Source organism: Trifolium pratense, linkage group LG5 (genome assembly GCF_020283565.1).
Source record: "Trifolium pratense cultivar HEN17-A07 linkage group LG5, ARS_RC_1.1, whole genome shotgun sequence".
NCBI lineage: Eukaryota > Viridiplantae > Streptophyta > Magnoliopsida > Fabales > Fabaceae > Trifolium > Trifolium pratense.
This window is the reverse complement of record NC_060063.1, coordinates 50,017,224-50,036,862: the sequence shown is the minus strand read 5'-3', so window position 1 is coordinate 50,036,862 and position 19,639 is coordinate 50,017,224. Positions and strand designations below refer to the sequence as shown.

Sequence of the window (19,639 nt, the reverse complement as noted above, 5' to 3'; positions counted from 1 at the left end):
TTTGGAGAGAAGTGGATACAATGGATGATGATGTGTGTGAGTTCTGTTAACTATTCAGTGCTTATGAATTTTGACAAGGTTGGTCCTATTACTCCGGGAAGAGGTTTACGGCAGGGAGACCCATTGTCCCCTTATTTATTTATTCTTGTGGCGGAAGGGCTGACTGCTCTAATACACCAAGCTGTTAGAAAAGGAGACATTCATGGTGTGCGAATTTGTCGAGGCGCCCCTGAAGTCTCTCATCTCTTGTTTGCAGATGACTGTTTCTTATTTTGCAGAGCTAATGTTGCTGAGGTGACCCAACTTTTAAGTATTCTACAAACTTATGAACATGCCTCGGGTCAGGAAATTAACTTGTCTAAGTCTGAAGTGTTCATTAGTCGCAATATGTCACAGGCGGCTCAAGCTGATTTAGCCGGTATACTCGGTGTGCGACATGTGTTGGGCACAGGTATTTATCTCGGCCTACCGTCTATGGTAGGTAGAAGTAAGAAGGCAATTTTTTCCTATATTAAAGACCGTATCTGGAAGAGGATAAATTCATGGAGAGGACGAGCCTTATCGAAAGCTGGAAAAGAGATTATGATAAAGTCAGTGCTTCAGGCCATCCCAGCTTATGTTATGAGTATGTTTATCCTCCCTTCTTCTTTTATTGATGATATTGAAAAAATGATAAATGCCTTTTGGTGGGGAGGTGGTAATGGTAATAGTAAAGGTATTCATTGGTTAGCATGGGAGAGACTTGCTTGCCCCAAAGACAAAGGGGGTTTGGGTTTTCGGAATTTTGAAGCCTTTAACATGGCTATGGTAGCGAAACAAGCATGGAAAATTTTACAAAGTCCAGATACATTGGTGGCTAGACTTATTAAAGCAAGGTATTTTCCACGATCTACTTTGTTGGAGGCGTCCTTGGGCTATAATCCTAGTTTTGCATGGCGTAGTATCTGGAAAGCTAGACAGGTTCTTTTACTTGGGTCTAGGTGGAGTATTGGTGGTGGTGACAAGATACACGTCATGTCGGATCCTTGGTTACGTGGGAATGGGGAACGCTGGATTCCTTCGCCTCAACCTGAAGGAATGTATAACTTACTTGTTAGGGACCTGATGATAGATAATTATAAAGCTTGGAATGTGACTAAAATTCGCATGTTATTCCCAGTCCAGGTGGCAGAGAGGATTATTGCGACACCTCTCATTGGGTCGGTTTATGTGGATAAAATGGTTTGGGAGGAGGAACGAAATGGGTGTTACTCTGTCAAATCCGGGTACAAGCTTGCTATGAAGTGTATTTTCCGTAATGATAAATACCATGTGAAAGGTAATTGGAAAGAAATATGGAAAGCGCATGCTCCACATAAAGCGCGTCATCTTCTTTGGCGGTTATGTAGGGGATGTATTCCAACGAGGCGTCGGTTATTAGAACGTCATGTCGATTGTGATGTTCATTGTCCATTATGTGAAGATGAGGTAGAAGATGATGTACACGCTTTTTTCACCTGCGCTTCTGCTCAATCTAGTTGGCAAGCAGCTGGATTATCATCTGTCTTGGGTTCCGCAGCTTGTCAGCAAGGTAGTGCGGCGGATAGAATGTTTGCCTTGTGTCAGAATGAGGATTACGCTACTATAGGTAGAGTGGCTATGCTGTTATGGAGTATATGGCATAACCGGAATGATAAAATTTGGAACGATAATGTTAGAAGCCCAAATCAAGTTGGCCGGGCTGCGTTTGATCAGTGGAACGAGTGGATTGCCGTCCATAAATTGCGAAGTAACGATGATCATGATGTTCCGCTTGCCAGTACCATTCGGTGGGAAAAGCCTCGTATAGGATGGTTAAAGTGCAATGTAGATGCAGCATTTTTTGTCGGTGCAGGTAGGACCGCGATGGGTGCTTGTTTTCGTAATAATTCTGGTGAGTTTATGGCTGGAATCACGCAGTGGCAGCAACTGACCTTATCAACAGAGGAGGGTGAAGCATGGGCACTATTGCAAGCTATGAATGATGCTAAGAGTAGGGGTTTTGAAAGCGTCCAGTTTGAAAGTGACTCTCAAGTGTTGGTTGATGCTATTCGTACCAAACGGCGAGGCAATTCAGAGTTTCTTTCAATCGTTAATGAAATTATTCTTGTTATGTTATCATGTGTGAACTTTGAAGTTAAGTTTATTAGGAGACAAGTGAATTCGGTTGCTCACACTTTAGCTAGGGCGGCCAATTCCTGGACTAGTTTCCATAGATTTGAGATTATTCCTTCATGTATTGAACTTTTGATAATTAATGAAATGCAGTAAGTTTGTTTGGTTCAAAAAAAAAAAATGTAGTTTTTAAGTTATGGGTCTTGCTAACGAGTGTCCACCTTAAATAGCAAGTTTTTATGAAATTTTTATGAAATTATGTGAAGTCAATGCATTGAAAATTGAAATGTTTAACTTTTTGAATAAATAATTTCTTTAAATGAGGGTGTTTCCTGTTGTTTTTAAAAAGCGAAATTGACCACAGAACCAACTATTAGCTGTTCTAGTTTTTTTTTTTTTAAATAAAAACTATTTTCAAAAACAGTTTTGTAGAATTATCAAATCAAACAAGATTGGTAATTTTGTAATTTTTTAAACTAGAACTGTTTTACAAAACAGAATCAAACAGGCCCTAAATCTCTAATCGGATCCCGTTTTGTATTCCACTTTCTCTGATAATAGAAATATTCAGTACATGAATTCTCTGAAAGTTTCTCGGGTTCAACTATTTTATCAATTTTTAACCTGCTCATTGCATTACATTCAGTGCTTCTCTTTCTGTCTCAGCATCTCTTGGATACATGAGATATTTTATGACCCTGTTATTCACTTGGAATTTTTTTAGCTATTAACAAAGCTTACATAACATGTTCATAGTTAGAAAACAAACATAAAAGGCTGAATAACTGACCTTCAGCAAGAAGCTACTTGAGATTTACAGAAGGGCCCTTAAAATAAGGTAACTTATAGAAAGAAATTAAAATACTTACCGGCATATTTTCCATGTTGCCTAATGCAGTCATTAAGGATGCCCAAAATCCAAGCACTCCCCTGGGTCTTTGACTTGGCGACATAGCCATAGACACTTTGAACCGTACTTCCGAAATATTAAGGACACTGTAATTCAAGGTAATGTCATGCACTTTATAGAAGCCCAATGCAGATAATTATGCATATCCAAGCAAGAGTCTTGCTTACCCAATTTGAATGATTGGATCAACTGATGCAGCAGTTGTTTGAGATTCAGAGTCTACTGATCTTCACCTGCTGGATCATTTCATGAAGGCGCCAAATAATAGGTTCATGGATGTTTATCAAAAAGGAAGCCGAACTTTCCGGCCCCTGCTTACCATAACACGTCATTAAAAGTCAAAATCTTTACTATTCATAAACAAGTTTAGAATTAACATATCTCACATGAAGTCCAATATATGGATAGACACAAAGATCTAATGATCCATTTGACTGCATTGTAATGGAAAATTTCTGACACAACTCTCTGAGGTCTGAATAGAACTGGCATTGGAGTTAATGGCAGTTGGTTGTCCACTTGTAGCCCACACATTCTGAGTTTGAATCTGGAACACAGGAGATATTTTATTTTCAAAATCAAAATTCGTAAATAATGCGATAACCAGACAAAAATGTCTTATAAAATTATTTTAAAATTTCTGGAAAATGGTCGAGTTATACCAGTCAACAAGATATTAGGTTTGCACTGTACTTTCACCAGGAAACTAGAGAAAATGTACGTGAAAAAATATAAATGCAAATCTTACCTACCACAAACCAGTTGAATATGCCAGAACAAGATTCTGAACAGACAGGTACAAAATTTCATCAATATCATACTTCAGTGATTTCAAGGGGTCAAGATCTTCCCACAGAAATGAAGCAGCAGAATTTGGAAGCAGCAGCTGCCAGGAATCACCTATACCATCAGCTTGACGAAAACGAATGGGCAGGAACATCGATAAATAATTAATACATATGTTGCAGATACTAGCAACAGAAAGAACCACACAAACTTCCCAATTATAAAAGAGATAAAAAATTTACAAGATTACAACTTCTTCACCGCAATTATGTAATTATGTGTGTTTTATCTCAGGATTGAAATGGCAGTAGAATAAATTTAAAAGACAATGCAGCAGCAATTTGATTTAAGGTGGCATATGAATAAAAGAAGCAACCGAAGAGAGGAAAAAAACTAACACTCTAACAAATGTACTTACTGTTTGAACCAGATTTTCTTGACCATCATCAGGAAGAGAATCTTCAATGCAGTTCCGAGACCAATAACCTGAAGCTTTCCCCATAAGCGACACTTCTCACAACCTACACGAATCAATGCACTGCATGCCGCAAAATTCCATTACCAACGAATCAAATAAATTTCGTGTGTAAATTGCATCGGTAATACAACAAAGCAGATACTAGGAGTGTTTGTTTATAGTATAAAAATAAATATGTCTTCAGATAAGCACTTAAAAAGTCTGGTTCATAACAAAAACTGTTAAACTATTGTCCTTCCTACAACTTCATTAGCATCATAAAGCACGTCCATAAGAGACGAAGCCACAATAAGCTATGCAAGTAAATAAATGATACTATGTAGTTAAGGCGAGAGCTACGTTTTCCATTAATTTTTAGTTAATACCTGATGTTTCTGAATTAAAGTTGAATTTTTTGTTTGTGCTCGGGGACAATATGGCCTTTCCACAACTTAGTTTCATCAAATGGAACAGGACATGCAGCTTGAAGCTTGGGGTTGTAAAGCAGCTGTTTCATCAAGGATTCTGATTTAAGGTCCTCATTAGGATTACCCGTATTGTACTCAGCCAGCATGCTCGAGATAATCTGCAGCCTAAAGTGAAACATTGATAGTTATGACATGGTTTATAAAAGGAAACGTGGGCAGAGGGATAAAGCGAATCATTCCCTTATAAGAATGTTTCCTTATTTAGTGAGGAAAGGAAAAGTAGATCTAGATCTGATGGTTATAAGATGAAAGAATGTTGAGTAGGGAATTAGGCAATTATTTTAGTAGTCACTCTACTTGGGAGATTCTAGGTGTCTCGAACTACCTAGCCAATCTTTACATTTTCTGCATTTTATCATTCTATTTCTACTGTAATTTCAGCCATAGAATCACCTTGATTCTATGAGATATTCAATATAACACTTTATTTTGTTCTATATTTTACTACTTGATCAATGTTTAATCGTAATCGAGATCGAGTCCTATCAATTGGTATCCAGAGCCTCGGTTACAATCCAAAATCCAATCATCGAATAGAGAAACGTGTTGATGCGTTAGAACAGAGGATGAGCAAGGCTGAAGTTGCAGTTGAGCAGCTTCGTCAGTTGGTTCTAGAGCTACAAGCACAACCTAAGGTCACGTTGGAACAGATTAAACAGTTGATTCAGGAGGAATTTCCACATCGTCGTAACCGCCATCGTCGAAGAGTGTACCACGACGAAGAGGAGGAATGGAGTGATAATAGCACGTGGTCGTGGGATTCACGATCTCAACCACAACAAACTAATGGTGGTAACGATCAGAGATTCTACGGCGTCAAAGACGAAACTCACCTCAACAAATCAGAGTTTCAGCCGGAACCACCGCCGAGCATTGATGAAGTACTAGTGTCACAGTTTGATGGAGATGATTACGTGAGCATGATGGAGATGAAAGAGGAACAGGGAACAACGGTAGAGGAGAAAGAAAGCAACCACACAATCAGGTGTGAAGGAATTAGTTCTACGTCCTTGAAGATTCTGACAAATTTGTTGTTAGAGCCGGAATTGACAGATCGGAAAGGGCGAATAGAAAAAACTGAGATGCAGAGCATGGATGGAGTCATGCAGGAACTTCCGAAACTGCCGGCGCTTCCACCACCATCAAAACTTCCGGAAACGGATATGCTTGTCGATATCGGAGAGGTCCAAACAACACCAATCCAAAATGTTCCGACACAGATGTCAGAGCCGTTAGACTGTGGTCAACCGGAGACCGTACTGCCGCGGCGATGTCCGCCGCCCAAGCCGCCGGATTTGGGCGATTCCGAAAATGGAAAGGGACATCAGGAAACGGAGGCAAATTTGCGTGTGTCAATTGGCAAGATGGAAGTACCTCCAGAGGGTACTCATGATAGGGAAGTGCTTACAATGTTTAATACCTATTCCATGTATGTTGATTGTGCTTTTGTGCTTAAGATTTTCCATGGAAGGCAAATATGGAACTTAAAAGATTGGCCCTCTGTAATTTTCAATTTGAAGACACAAGTTGAGAGAATTGTTGTTGTGTGGCCATGGATGGAAATTGAAGAGGTGTTGCCAAAATCATCAATTTGGAACTCATGGACTAATGACTTTGCACAACAAGGGATGCACGCTGAGTTTTTCAAATACTTCAAAGAATATGGTCATGTTTCTTGGGCAAGTGGGAGTTGTTATCAAGATCATACAAAATCTGATGGGTTCGCAATCATAATTGCCTGTAGAATTGTATGGTCATTGACAGATTATTTCGATGCAGCTGATGCATGCCACCAGAGACTGCAAAAGATTCAATTTGATATTCGTACTTGGTTAATTTGTGCTGCTCACTGGATAACAGTTCCACACCCATTACATGGGAGAGACATTACTGCCAATAATGGTAAAACCTTTTCAATTATTGTGGTTTCTCTAGTTACAATTGGAGTGTCAATTAGGACATTCACAGCAGCCCAAAAATATAACAATGGGATGTCAATGTTCATCATCAGTCTTTCTCTCATCATCAAACAACCATCTGTGTCTTCAACTGAGGTTTTACTTACTCAATACCACTTCCTTATGAAAGACAATAGGGTCAAGTTGCAACATTTGTGCTCCAGTGCATATGAATTGAATATAGATAAAGATTCTACACTCTGTGGGTATGCAACAAAGGGAAACTTTAACTTGTTCAATACTATTGTTGATCCACTTTTACAAATTTTTGAGATAGAAAAGGATTATGTCATCTTTGAAACTCTGGCTCTTGCAACTATAGTATTTTCTAATTTTCTTGTGTGGTATGAATTGTTACAAAGGACTATAGAACATGCCAATGATGAGCACAGTGTGAAAGTTTCTAATTTGGGTGACAAATTTCTAGCAGCATTCTTAATGTTTGATTGGAATCTCAGTGTTTGCTACCTAGAGGGGTTGTTTCATTTAGCCAATGTGAATATGGTGGTATTAAATTCATCAGTGAGGATAATACCATGGGACCCAGGAAAATTCAATGTTTTTATGGCTAAAATTGCTTGTGAATGCTATTGGAAAAATTCTCTTTCAATCTATTGCTTGCTTAATTGGGTCTATGGAAGAAGGAATCATTTCCAACCTTTACCAACTGGTTTGAACGAGGAGTCGCAACTGGAACCAGAACCTGAAGCGTTAGATACTCGAAGGAACGACCAAGGAGAAGTGGAAGTTTTAGTCAAATGGGAAGGATTGCCTAAATTTGAAAACTCTTGGGAGTTGGCTGGCAAGATGAGAAAAGAGTTTTCTAGATTCCTCCTTGAGGTCAAGGAGAATTTTGAAGGGGGGGGTATTGATAGTTATGACATGGTTTATAAAAGGAAACGTGGGCAGAGGGATAAAGCGAATCATTCCCTTATAAGAATGTTTCCTTATTTAGTGAGGAAAGGAAAAGTAGATCTAGATCTGATGGTTATAAGATGAAAGAATGTTGAGTAGGGAATTAGGCAATTATTTTAGTAGTCACTCTACTTGGGAGATTCTAGGTGTCTCGAACTACCTAGCCTATCTTTACATTTTCTGCATTTTATCATTCTATTTCTACTGTAATTTCAGCCATAGAATCACCTTGATTCTATGAGATATTCAATATAACACTTTATTTTGTTCTATATTTTACTACTTGATCAATGTTTAATCGTAATTGAGATCGAGTCCTATCAAACATAGATTGCATCATGAATACTTCTTAACTGAAATATCTAAATGAAGCAAAGTATATATCAAGATGAATCAATTAAACTATAGACTGTGATTCCATTAAAAACAAAATTCATGACCTTGAATATGCAAAGAATACAGCAAATTTCAGCTTGAAGAAAAAAGTGCTTAATATAACACTTACTGATCCATGTCATTCAGCACGATACACTGTCCCAAATGATCCAACCACCTGAGCGTACACATTGCAAGGTTTCATTTTGTCACGCAGCTGTATGAAACATCCAAGGTCACAATTTATAACTATCTCCTCACATTTCCTCGTTTTCAAATTTCATTGTTACATTTTTTTATTCCAGTTATAAACTTAGCTTGTCAGTTATTTTACACTTATATTAGTAAAGAGAGATAAATAAGCGAGTGAGTCAACCAAAGGTAAGAGTATATTTGAAATTTAATTATAAATTGTGAAAACTGAATATATTATTATATTTCAAGTTATGAATAATTTACAATCACTAATGTGTTTATATAGGCTATTCTAACCTAATGGGCTCATGGGCCAAATACAAATTACTAATAGAAGATTACTCCTAATAATAGAATATTTACTATTTATTTACAACACTCCCCCTCAAGCTGGTGAATGAATATTTATCATTCCCAACTTGGAAACAATTCTTTCAAAGTTATTGCCGTTCAGCCCCTTAGTTAGAAGATCTGCAAGGTTGCCTTGGGAAGAGACATATGGAGTGCAAATTAGACCACTATCTAATTTTTCTTTGATGAAGTGTCGGTCAACTTCAATATGTTTGGTCCTATCATGTTGCACTGGATTATGAGCTATGCTAATAGCAGATTTATTATCACAATAGAGTTTCATTGGTTCATCACTCTTTATCCTCAAGTCTTCCAAGATGCTTTTCAGCCATAGTAATTCACATATACCTTGTGCCATTGCCCTGAACTCTGCTTCAGCACTAGATCTGGATACCACACTTTGTTTTTTACTCTTCCAAGTCACAAGATTTCCACCTAAAAAAGTGCAATATCCTGTAGTTGATCTCCTATCCACAATTGACCCTGCATAGTCAGCATCAGTATATGCTTCAAGTCCCACACTTCCATTTCGTTCGAACAAAATTCCTCTACCTGGAGTTCCTTTCAAATATTGATCAATTCGGAGTGCAGCTTGTAGATGAATCTCCTTTGGTTGGTGCATGAATTGGCTGACCAAGCTTACAGCAAAAGCAACATCAGGTCTAGTATGTGATAAATATATTAGTTTGTCGACCAATCTTTGATACCTTTCCTTATTAACCGCAACATCTTCTTCTGCATTCCCCAACTTTATATTTGGATCAATTGGTGTACATGCAGGCTTGCATGCTGTCTTGCCAGTCTCTTGCAAAAGGTCGGTAATGTATTTTTGTTGGGATATGAAAATTCCTTTCTTAGAGTGAGCCACTTCTATTCCCAAAAAATACTTCAATTTTCCCAAGGTCTTAATCTCAAATTCCTTGGCTAAGTGTTGACTTAACATTTGCTGCTCCTCTTCATTATCGCCTGTTACGATAATGTCGTCCACATACACCAATAACACTGTGACTCCCCCTGACTTAGAGTGTTTAACAAATAAAGTATGGTCTCCTTGACTTTGTTTGAAGCCCAAACCAACCATAACTTTGGTGAATCTTCCAAACCAAGCTCGTGGTGATTGCTTTAGTCCATATAAAGCCTTTTTTAACTTACACACGGTGTTGGCAGCAATATCTTCACGATATCCAGGGGGTACATCCATGTAGATCTCTTCTTCAAGTTCTCCATGAAGGAAAGCATTTTTTACATCAAATTGCTGCAAGTTCCAATTGTAATTAGCTGCTAAAGATAATATCACCCTAACAGTGTTCATTTTTGCAACTGGAGCAAATGTCTCAGAGTAATCTATTCCATAAGTCTGAGTGAACCCTTTGGCTACCAATCTTGCCTTGTACCTCTCAATAGATCCATCAGCCTTGTATTTTACAGTGTATACCCATTTGCACCCTACAGGTTTCTTTCCATTTGGTAGAGAGACCAATTCCCAAGTATTGTTCTTATCAAGTGCCTCCATTTCCAAATCCATGGCTTGTTTCCATTTCCTGTCAGACAATGCCTCAAACAAGGAAGTAGGTATTGTGGTAGTGTTTAGACTTGTGAGGAAGGCTTTATGGGTAGTTGATAATTGTTCAAAGCATAAGTAATTGGATAGAGGGTAAAGTGGCTTGTTGGTGCAGGTTCTAGTATTTTTCCTATGGGCAATTGGGAGATGTAAATCTTTAGAGTCTACTGGTGTTATTTCTCTGGATTTTGGGTTTTTATGTTTTATCAGAATGGATTTTGGTTCCCTTTGTATGGTTGAGCTAGATTCTGGTTCCTAGGTATGAGAAAATTCTGAAATTGAATCACTAGAGTTTGAAGGGTCAAGGAAAGTTACCTCATGTAATGTTGGATCGGACTCATGGATATGAGTAGATTCAGGAATGGTCTTTTTTCTTGTGTATACTAAATTCTTCCCATATCTCACATCAACACCAACATTTTCATCTTTCTCAAAATCAATTTCAGTCTCAACATTGTCAACTTTAGTTTCAATATTTTCAAGATCAATTTCAGTCTCAACATTGTCACCTCTAGTTTCAGCCTCAACTTCTGGCCCGAAATTAAGGTCAGGGAGTATAAGAGACTCATCTTCCTTACTTGTGCTCTCCCCCTGAAGATGAGTTTGAATGAAGTAACTTTCATGTTCATGGAAGGTGACATCTCGGGAGACAAAGTATGAGACGGTGGATGATAACATTTGTAACCCTTTTGGGTGGAAGAATACCATATAAAGACACACTTTAAGGCTCTAGGATCAAGTTTCCCTCTACCATCACTATGGATATGGACGAACGACTTACACCCAAATATTCTAGGAATGAGATTACAAGAGGTGGACACATCAGGATAAAATGAGGATAGAACCTCCATAGGAGTTTTAGAGGCAAGGACACTAGAAGGTAAACAATTTATGAGATACGATGCGGTTAAAACCGCCTCTCCCCAATACTTCTTGGGAACCTTATTTTGGAATAATATAGCACGTGTTTGATCTAACAAATGCCTGTTTTTTCTCTCAGCAATCCCATTTTGTTGGGGTGTTTTGACACAAGAGGACTCATGAATAATACCCTCTTTTTGACAAAAGGAATTAAGTCCTTGATTGAAGTAATCTTTGGCATTATCAGACCTGACCCTCTTAATACTCACTCCAAACTGGTTTTTTACCAATGAGAAAAAATGTAGAAACACAGAGGTAACCTCGGACTTTTGTCTTAGTAAGTAGACCCATGTAACCCGAGTGCAATCATCGATGAAGGTTACAAACCATCGAGCACCCGATATATTTGGAACATTAGAAGGACCCCACACATCAGTATGAATTAAATAAAATGGAGAAGTACTCACTTTGTTACTGACCGGGAAAGAGGCACGTTTGTGTTTAGCAAGTTCACACACCTCATAACAAAGACTCTCAACATCTAAATTTTTAAAAAAGGAAGGAAATATTTGTTTCATGACTCTAAATGAAGGATGACCAAGGCGACGGTGGTATAGAAAGACTTTCTCCCTGTTGGTCTTAATTGATTCCGAAAAAAGTGAGTTGTTGTTGTTGAGTGGATTTGGGGGGAGATTTTGGTTATCCAAGTAATAAAGACCATTCAATTCTTTCGCATTTCCAATTGTCCTCCCCGAATGCTTATCTTGAAAAACACAAGCATTGTCATAAAAAATAGCATTACATGATAGGTTTTTGGTGAGTTTTTGTATGGAAATTAGGCTAGTAGACAATTTGGGAATGTGAAGGACATTTCGTAGGATTATAGATGGACTTATTTGGATATCTCCTTGACCTGCTACAGTTAAAAGGGTACCATCTGCTGTGGATATTTTCTTGTTACTGAGACAAGGTGAATAAGTGGAAAATTGTGTGGGTAAGGGTGTCATGTGGTCAGTGGCTCCAGAATCCAGTATCCAATATTGGTTATAGGGTTTATCCGAAGCATTTAATCCAACAGAAAATTGAGACTTACCAAGAGAAAGTGGAAACGGAAACATACCTGAATATGCCAGAGAAGTTGTAACCGTTGTTGGTGTCTCCAATTCACTAAGAAAAGATTTCAACCTCTTTATTTCATCTTGGTTGAGTGGAACAAATCCTTTTTTTGACATATTGACCGATGTCATGTGATTGTCTTAATAAGGAGAACAAAATAGCAAAAAATCCAAGTTTTTTTTTTTTTTTGAATGAACAGTGACGCACAGTACTGCTATGAACAGTACGCGCGTGAACAGTGTCGTGGATGAACAGTACCACTGAACAGTGATTTCGCAACTGTTTGCTGAAACTGCAATAAAGGCAGTAGTAACAAATCCTAATCCTGCAATGAAGGCAGTTAGGGTTTATGACCGCAATGAAGGCGGCTAGGGTTTATGCGGAAGCAAGGCCCTCAAAGAACGAGAGCTCTGATGCCATGTGAAAACTGAATATATTATTATATTTCAAGTTATGAATAATTTACAATCACTAATGTGTTTATATAGGCTATTCTAACCTAATGGGCTCATGGGCCAAATACAAATTACTAATAGAAGATCACTCCTAATAATAGAATATTTACTATTTATTTACAACATAAATCAAAGTAATTTTTTGGTTTGTGCAAAATAAACTTAAAAGACATGCATATAGGAATTAGGAACTAATGAAGTACAGTACAAATGAACATGCTATGTAAACTTATTAAGGAAGTTACACACTTATTAAAGGTCAGATCCATGAAGTGAAAGTTCAACATGCAAAATATAAATTGAATGGCTGACTTGTATAAAAAGGAAGAATATGCCTATTTAGCTACATCACATAGAACCTCTCAAGTCATTTTGATAGTTTAAGGTTAAGTTTTGTCAATTCGACCCTTATTGCACATTAATTATCTTACACATTTTTCTTATAGTGATCACTAGTTGAATAGTTTAAAGATTAATTTATTATGATACACCTACCCCCCAAAAGATGATCACATTTTTCAATTCAAATTTGTTACTGCACATTTTTTTTTAAAGATGATATCCGCATTGTGAGTAAGAGCTTATGTGGGAAAAGTGGATGGAACATTTGTGTTTCACGACAGTGATTAAATTGAATAGTTGATAACTAATTTTTTTGAGACTTCAATGAGGAGATGGATTAAATGGTTGAAATCGAGGATGTGAAAAATGAGCTATAATAGAAATTAATTTATCAAACAAACACTTCTTTGGTAACCAGAAATTTCTAAAAACAACAGAGGGAGTATACAGATTGGTTTCTGTGAAGCACACCAGAATATACATGCTTCCCGCTGAGCAAGCATCATAAAATAATTGACAGTTAAAAACTGTATCTTGTAGTAATTAATCAACTTTAGAAATCATGATTATATCATTTGACTTTAAGAACAACTTTAAAGGACAGGGTTAATAAGAAGTAACAATACTTTTGTCTACTTGATCAAGGTTTGTCTATGTATCGTAACACTACAGATAAAAGTCTCATCTTCAAACTTGAAATTGTTTTCGAATTAATTGAAAAAAAGTCTCATCTTCAAACTTGAAATTGTTTTCGAATTAATTGAAAGAAAACTTCAACACTGGATAGTGTATACCATTATGATTAAACACATACTAGAGTGTGAGAGACTTACCGTTCCAGCAACAGATTTTGATGACAAGAAAGTGTTCGCTTTAAATCTGGACAACCCGAAATCACACACCTGGGCAAAAAATAATGGAAAAAAATCATCTTCCATCACAAAGATATTAAAAATTCCATAGAGAAACTCAATTACTTAGCCTGTTCAATTATACCTTTACATTCCAATTTTTGTCTACCATCAGGTTCGGGGATTTGAGATCCCAGTGCACGACTGGAGGCTTCAGACAGTGAAGATAATTGATCCCTTTAGCCTACAATCAGATAAAGCATATATCATATACTCCCTCCGTCCCAAAATATAAGCAAAAGTTGGTCAACAAAAGTGGATGTGTTTAGTCCAAATCTTTAACCAGATACATCAAGTTTATTTGACCCACTTTTGCTTATATTTTAGGACGGAGGAAGTATAATTTAATATATTCACGTGAAAAAAGAATAATAATGTTATGTACATACCACGTCTATAGCCATTGCTAATCTTCTTCTTGGATCCTTAATTTCACTAGTTGATGGCCAATGTATCAGGCGGAATAAACTACCTCTGTCATAGATACACCAAGAAACAACAACAGTAAGACACTCAAAAATCTTAATGCAAGAATCCTATAACAGATTTAGTTAACTACAGAAGAAGTTTGATTGTAACTTCCTCACAGAATTAAGAATACTGAACAAGAAAAAAATGTAAACAGATTAATAGTAAATAAAAGATATAGAAACATCATTTTATAAAAAAAAGAAATTCATTAGATATAGAAAAGGATCCAAGAGCATGGCACTATACCAAAGTAACAGATCACATCATCAGACAAACACCAATTAATCATAGAAACTCAGATGCTATGAAATAAATATATAAATAAATAAATAGACAAAACAGTACATCTTTTTAATCAATATCAATATTAGGAAAACAAACCTCTCTCAAAAACTCTTTCAACCGATCATCGTGGAAATTCTGAACTGATAAAACTTTGACAGCAACATCCTGAAATTTTAAAGCAACGAATAAATACACCAAAATGAAGAACAATTTACCTTATAATAGAAAAATAATAAATAGCAACTCGTCATGGCAGCTAAAAGTTATTCATGCAATCACACAGACTTAGGAAACTATAGATTGTGATTCCATTAAAAGCAAAATTCATGACCTTGAATATGCAAAGAATACAGCAAATTTCAGCATGAAGAAAAAAGTGCTTGATATAACACTTCTGATCCATGCCATTCAGCACGATACACAGTCCCAAATGATCCTTCATAAAGCAAAGAGAAGTCACATTTAGAGTCATCATGCCATTTATAATCCTTCAAAATTGAGAAGCTGGAAAAACGAAAAATTTACCAGCACCAACGCGCTCTTTGATCCGTAACTCATCCCATGATATTTCAAGCCAGTCCATTGCTAGTGATGGTTCAAGATTCATATATTTTGGAATATCCGCAGCACCCTGGTTTTCAAGCCTATTGTCTACCTGTTCCAGCTTTGACTGGATACCCATTTACCACCAACTTCCATTTGCAACGACCTCATTGTAAGAAATTTCTTTGACCTTTCCCAACAAATGGAATTTCATGTAATAATGCTTCATAGGTTGGGCGAAGAGCTTGAGAAACACCTTCATAAATAGAAGGAAAAATTAGTAAGCCTAAATTTTGCACATTTGTTGCCTCTACCTTTCAAATCAAATGGATTTAGAGGTGGTTCCATACCTCCACAAGTTTGATCAACTGAAGCATAATTGAAGCCATTATTATTATTTTTGTACAAATCAGTTTCTTTATGTTGTTGATCTTCCTGTGGATGGCCCGTAAAATATTGACCAAAAACAAAGACCAACTTTAAAATATGATTAATTTCTGAAAATTTGAATTTATCAATCTTAAAATTCATACTCCACAATCTTGGGAAGGAGAAATCCAAATCATTTTTAAACGAAGTACTACGAAATATCAGATTTGCCATACAGTATGAAAAAGGAAGATTAAATATTTGCAATAGGCGATCTGTAATTTTTGGTAAATAGAAAATGAAACACGGGGATAACAATTTCTTCACGGTGTAAATAGCTCAATTTACACATGCAAACATGATGTTTGTGTGGATATGCATAATTTTAAAAATTAATAGAGACTAAACTTTGTAAGTGCGATTCATACTGAACATCCCGCCTGATGAAACAATTTATACCCTACTAAGTGCCAAGTATCATCAATGCTGCATATATGCTGAACTTAAAATAATAATCGTTCAAAACAGCCAGAAGATCAAATGGTCAGGTATATAAAGTGATGCATACCTGAATACAGGTCATTGTTGGGAGAATTCTGATTAAAACATATCACTTGAGGAGATGCTGCATCATCCGCATAGGGCAATTGAGAATCTCTCATATGAGAAATTTGAAATGGGGAAGGTATGGAAGACACGTATGCTCCATTAATTGATGAATCTGGCCCAAAAATATTTCCTGGTTCCCCAACCAGGTCAACAACATACTCCACATACCGCAGATACAGATCGATTTCCAGGTTTTGAAACACCATTTGCACTTGATTTCCCAACCTTTGTAGCACCTTTCGATGTTACACTCGCTGAAGCTTCTCTGGCTGACTCGAATGACTCTAAGGAAAAAAAAAGGTTAAAAAAACAAAATAACAAATCTACATGATATTATCCAAAATGCTACAGTCAAAAGAAAGAAAAGCAAGATTTATTCATACATGCATTGCATATTGTACATACATAATACATTGGAAGACACACACCTTTTACAGAGCAATGACAACACTCTCGCATGATGACTGGTGTTTCACAAGCTTTATAAACGCATGATTGTAAAGTCTTGAACATTTCTTGCACCATAAAATTCTTAATGGACAGCTATTTGACATCTGCAAAATATATATAATGACACATTTTTCATATCAATTGCAATGACATTTCATCACGGGGTAAAGAAAAGAAAAAAGAAAAACAAACAAATCTTGTTGTTACCTTGATATAAGGGCCGAACACACCAGGAGAATGCGAATTATTACAAAAGACATTAACAATTCAGATTAGTTAGAAACAAAAATGAGAACAATGCACATGATCCCTCTAATCCTTTTCATCTCTCCCACGTTGGTTCTGCACTTCTGCAACTTATGTGATACTTTCAAAAAATCACACACCACCACCATAGTCTCTCCCCTCTCTAAAACATTATTTCATCACCCCCTTGATTTCATCTAATTCATAAATGATTTGTTATAGAAAAACAAAAGAACTTTTCATCTTCATAATTTCAAATGTGATGAATGGGAAAGGCAAAAAAAGCAAATTACAAGTGTGATTTGTTCGAATAAATTGTTTCTTGTATTGTATAATATTGAAGATTGAAAAGGCTTTATCCAACATGGATTTTATTGCCTTTAAGATTTTATCCAATGGGTGATATATGTTTTGTTACAAAATTGTTTTTTTTTTAATGATATACTTAGTTTAGATGAGAGTTAGAGAGGATTGTTAATCCAAAAAGTGTGGTATTCAATTTTTAAGAGGTGGGAGGCGGTGGAAGACCGTCGTGACCGAAGAAAAAGGACGAGAAGCGATACACGGAAGAGAGAAAAGGAAGAAATTGCGAGGTCCAATCAAGTGTGACTACCACACCATATGATCTGATGAGTTGTTTCATCTAATGGCTTTTAATCATGGTCCACCCATATTTTAGGTGAGGGACTTAGTTGAGCTCTCTCCTTAGAATTCACCGAATTATTAGGTTTGTATAAAACATATGAGCTTATTATTTTGAATATGTTTCTTGTTTTTACTAAAAAAATGCATTTTGGGAGAACATCTTTTAATTAATGATTTGAATCTCAATTTGATAACCATGTTTTCAACAACTAAATTCCAGAACTTCTTAGATAGTGGTAAGAAACTAACCTCTCCTGCATAATTCCAGAAGAATTTGTATGAAGGGACTGAATAGTAAATATTTGTTAAAAACCACTATAATCTTACTGTACATATTTGTGTTTCAAATATGCTCCCTGTACACTCTGTTGCAAAAACAAAAAATTGATTTAAAGCATACATCAAACCAAAAATGAAGAATCAAATCAAACTACATATTGCGTTGTCTCAACTGTTATTAGAATAGCTGATACAAAAACCATCAGTTAACAACAAATACCTGTATACATTCAACATGTCCAAGAAGATCATTGAGATCTGGGGCAGGAAAAATGTCCCTAAAGAAGATGCAACACTTGTATTTGTCTGCAATTAGAAGGAATTCATTAACAACATAAAGTAGCAGAATATAAAAACAAAAGACCTCACATTCATTATAATCATAGTTACACATCGAAACATGGAAAACCAATAAAACAAGTAAGAGGCGTGAATGAATAAAGGCAACTTTCCTTTTAACAATGGGTACCAAGGTTGCACAGGCGCTGCATTATTCACAAGCGGCTGCATGCCTGATTGTACTTGTTGAGGCGTTCCAGGAGTGGGACAAAGGCACATTAGCAGCAGCTGCATTATTCACAAGCGGCTGCATGCCTGATTGTACTTGTTGAGGCGTTCCAGGAGTGGGAATCATTGCCCAAGTTCCAGAAGAGACAACATTAATTAAAAGTGGCACTAAACCAGGACAATACATATTATAAAATATCAACAAAACTTATGCAAATGGAAACCAATTCAATCTAAATGAAGTCTCACCTCTCTATGCGATAATCAGTCCTTCACGCACACATGGCATGGAGACATGTGGAACACTTGACACATTGTGTGCATGAACCATCGATTTGCTTACAAATAACACAAATCTGAAATTGAACTAATACAGAATTTAGATTGAATTGGAATGAACAAAACTAAGTAATGATGTAACTTAGTGTAAAATGTGCAAAGAATAAATTCCATCAATTGGTGACTAGAATTAGGTAGGACCATTACTATATTTTTTCGAGGAAAAATTTATACACATTAGTGAGTGATAATATCAAACTATACTTCTTTTGAAAATAATATACAAGTACATTTTCTGCATAGGCAAAAGAGCTTCAAATACGCTACCCTCACAAAAGAATTTGATGGAATACTCAAGATACCCAAAGCATGCTAAATTTACTCATCACTAGCAAAAAAACTTCAGGTCGAAACCAGACACAAGTTACATGAACCATAGTGGAACAACATCAGTAGGCTTTAGAGCACAACCTGAGTGTCCAACAATACGTTTCACATAAAGTGTGCAGTTAGATCTTAAAAATAAAGTGTGCAGTTATTTGATCAGGCAGGCATACACATGTGAACCACACATAAAAACTCACTAATTCAGGACTTTTTTTTTGAGACACGTTGGAAACAGAAGGAATGAAAAACTTAGACAAAAACAGAAGCACCTATAACTCTCCCTTAGAATGGCACTGATTGCTTCTTTTGTTCTTTTGACATTTTTTTCCGCTTGGCTGATAAACTGACAATGGAAGTCTCCATTGGTGTGGCCCCTGTAAAAAATTAATGACCACATGAACTACAGTAATAAACAAGGGGCATATAGCTAGGTGAATTTTTATCAAGAAGGAACCTTTGACATTGAAGTAACACCAAGTAAGTTTACTGCACTTTTTCTGGCAGTGAATAAATCCCCCCTTCATCCACAAACTTCGTCCTGAATACAAAATTTTGGTCAGAAATGACTACAAATTATCTAAAACAGTAACGAAAAAAAAAATCGCACTATACCTGAAGGAAGATTCTTCCGTATATACTGTATCAGCATCTTCTTCCCACTCTGACATGTCCTGCAAATTGCATTACCATAAGACATCAATGAGAAAGGGTCTCTTGAGAAAAAGGTCCATCCCTGTTACTTTTTTGAAATAAAT

The 19,639-nt window shown here is 36.4% G+C and overlaps 1 protein-coding gene across 17 annotated transcripts in view; it reads right to left on the bottom strand.

Annotated features, from left to right (window-relative positions):
* Positions 1-15,261: 15,261 nt before the first annotated feature.
* Positions 15,262-19,639, bottom strand: part of LOC123884093 (nucleobase-ascorbate transporter 6-like) — a 38,731-nt gene continuing 34,353 nt past the window's right edge. For 8 of the 17 annotated variants that reach the window (XR_006800661.1, XR_006800662.1, XR_006800663.1 and 5 more), the window contains 4 exons: positions 19,497-19,555; positions 19,339-19,422; positions 19,154-19,258; positions 18,068-18,574 (listed from right to left, as the gene is read on the bottom strand). The gene's annotated coding sequence lies outside the window, so the exon portion shown is untranslated. Of the gene's footprint in view, positions 15,337-15,463; positions 15,549-16,050; positions 16,376-16,496; positions 16,646-17,681; positions 17,798-17,931; positions 19,259-19,338; positions 19,423-19,496; positions 19,556-19,639 lie in introns of those variants that run through there. The other 9 variants (XR_006800658.1, XR_006800657.1, XR_006800660.1 and 6 more) reach the window with 6 other exon arrangements.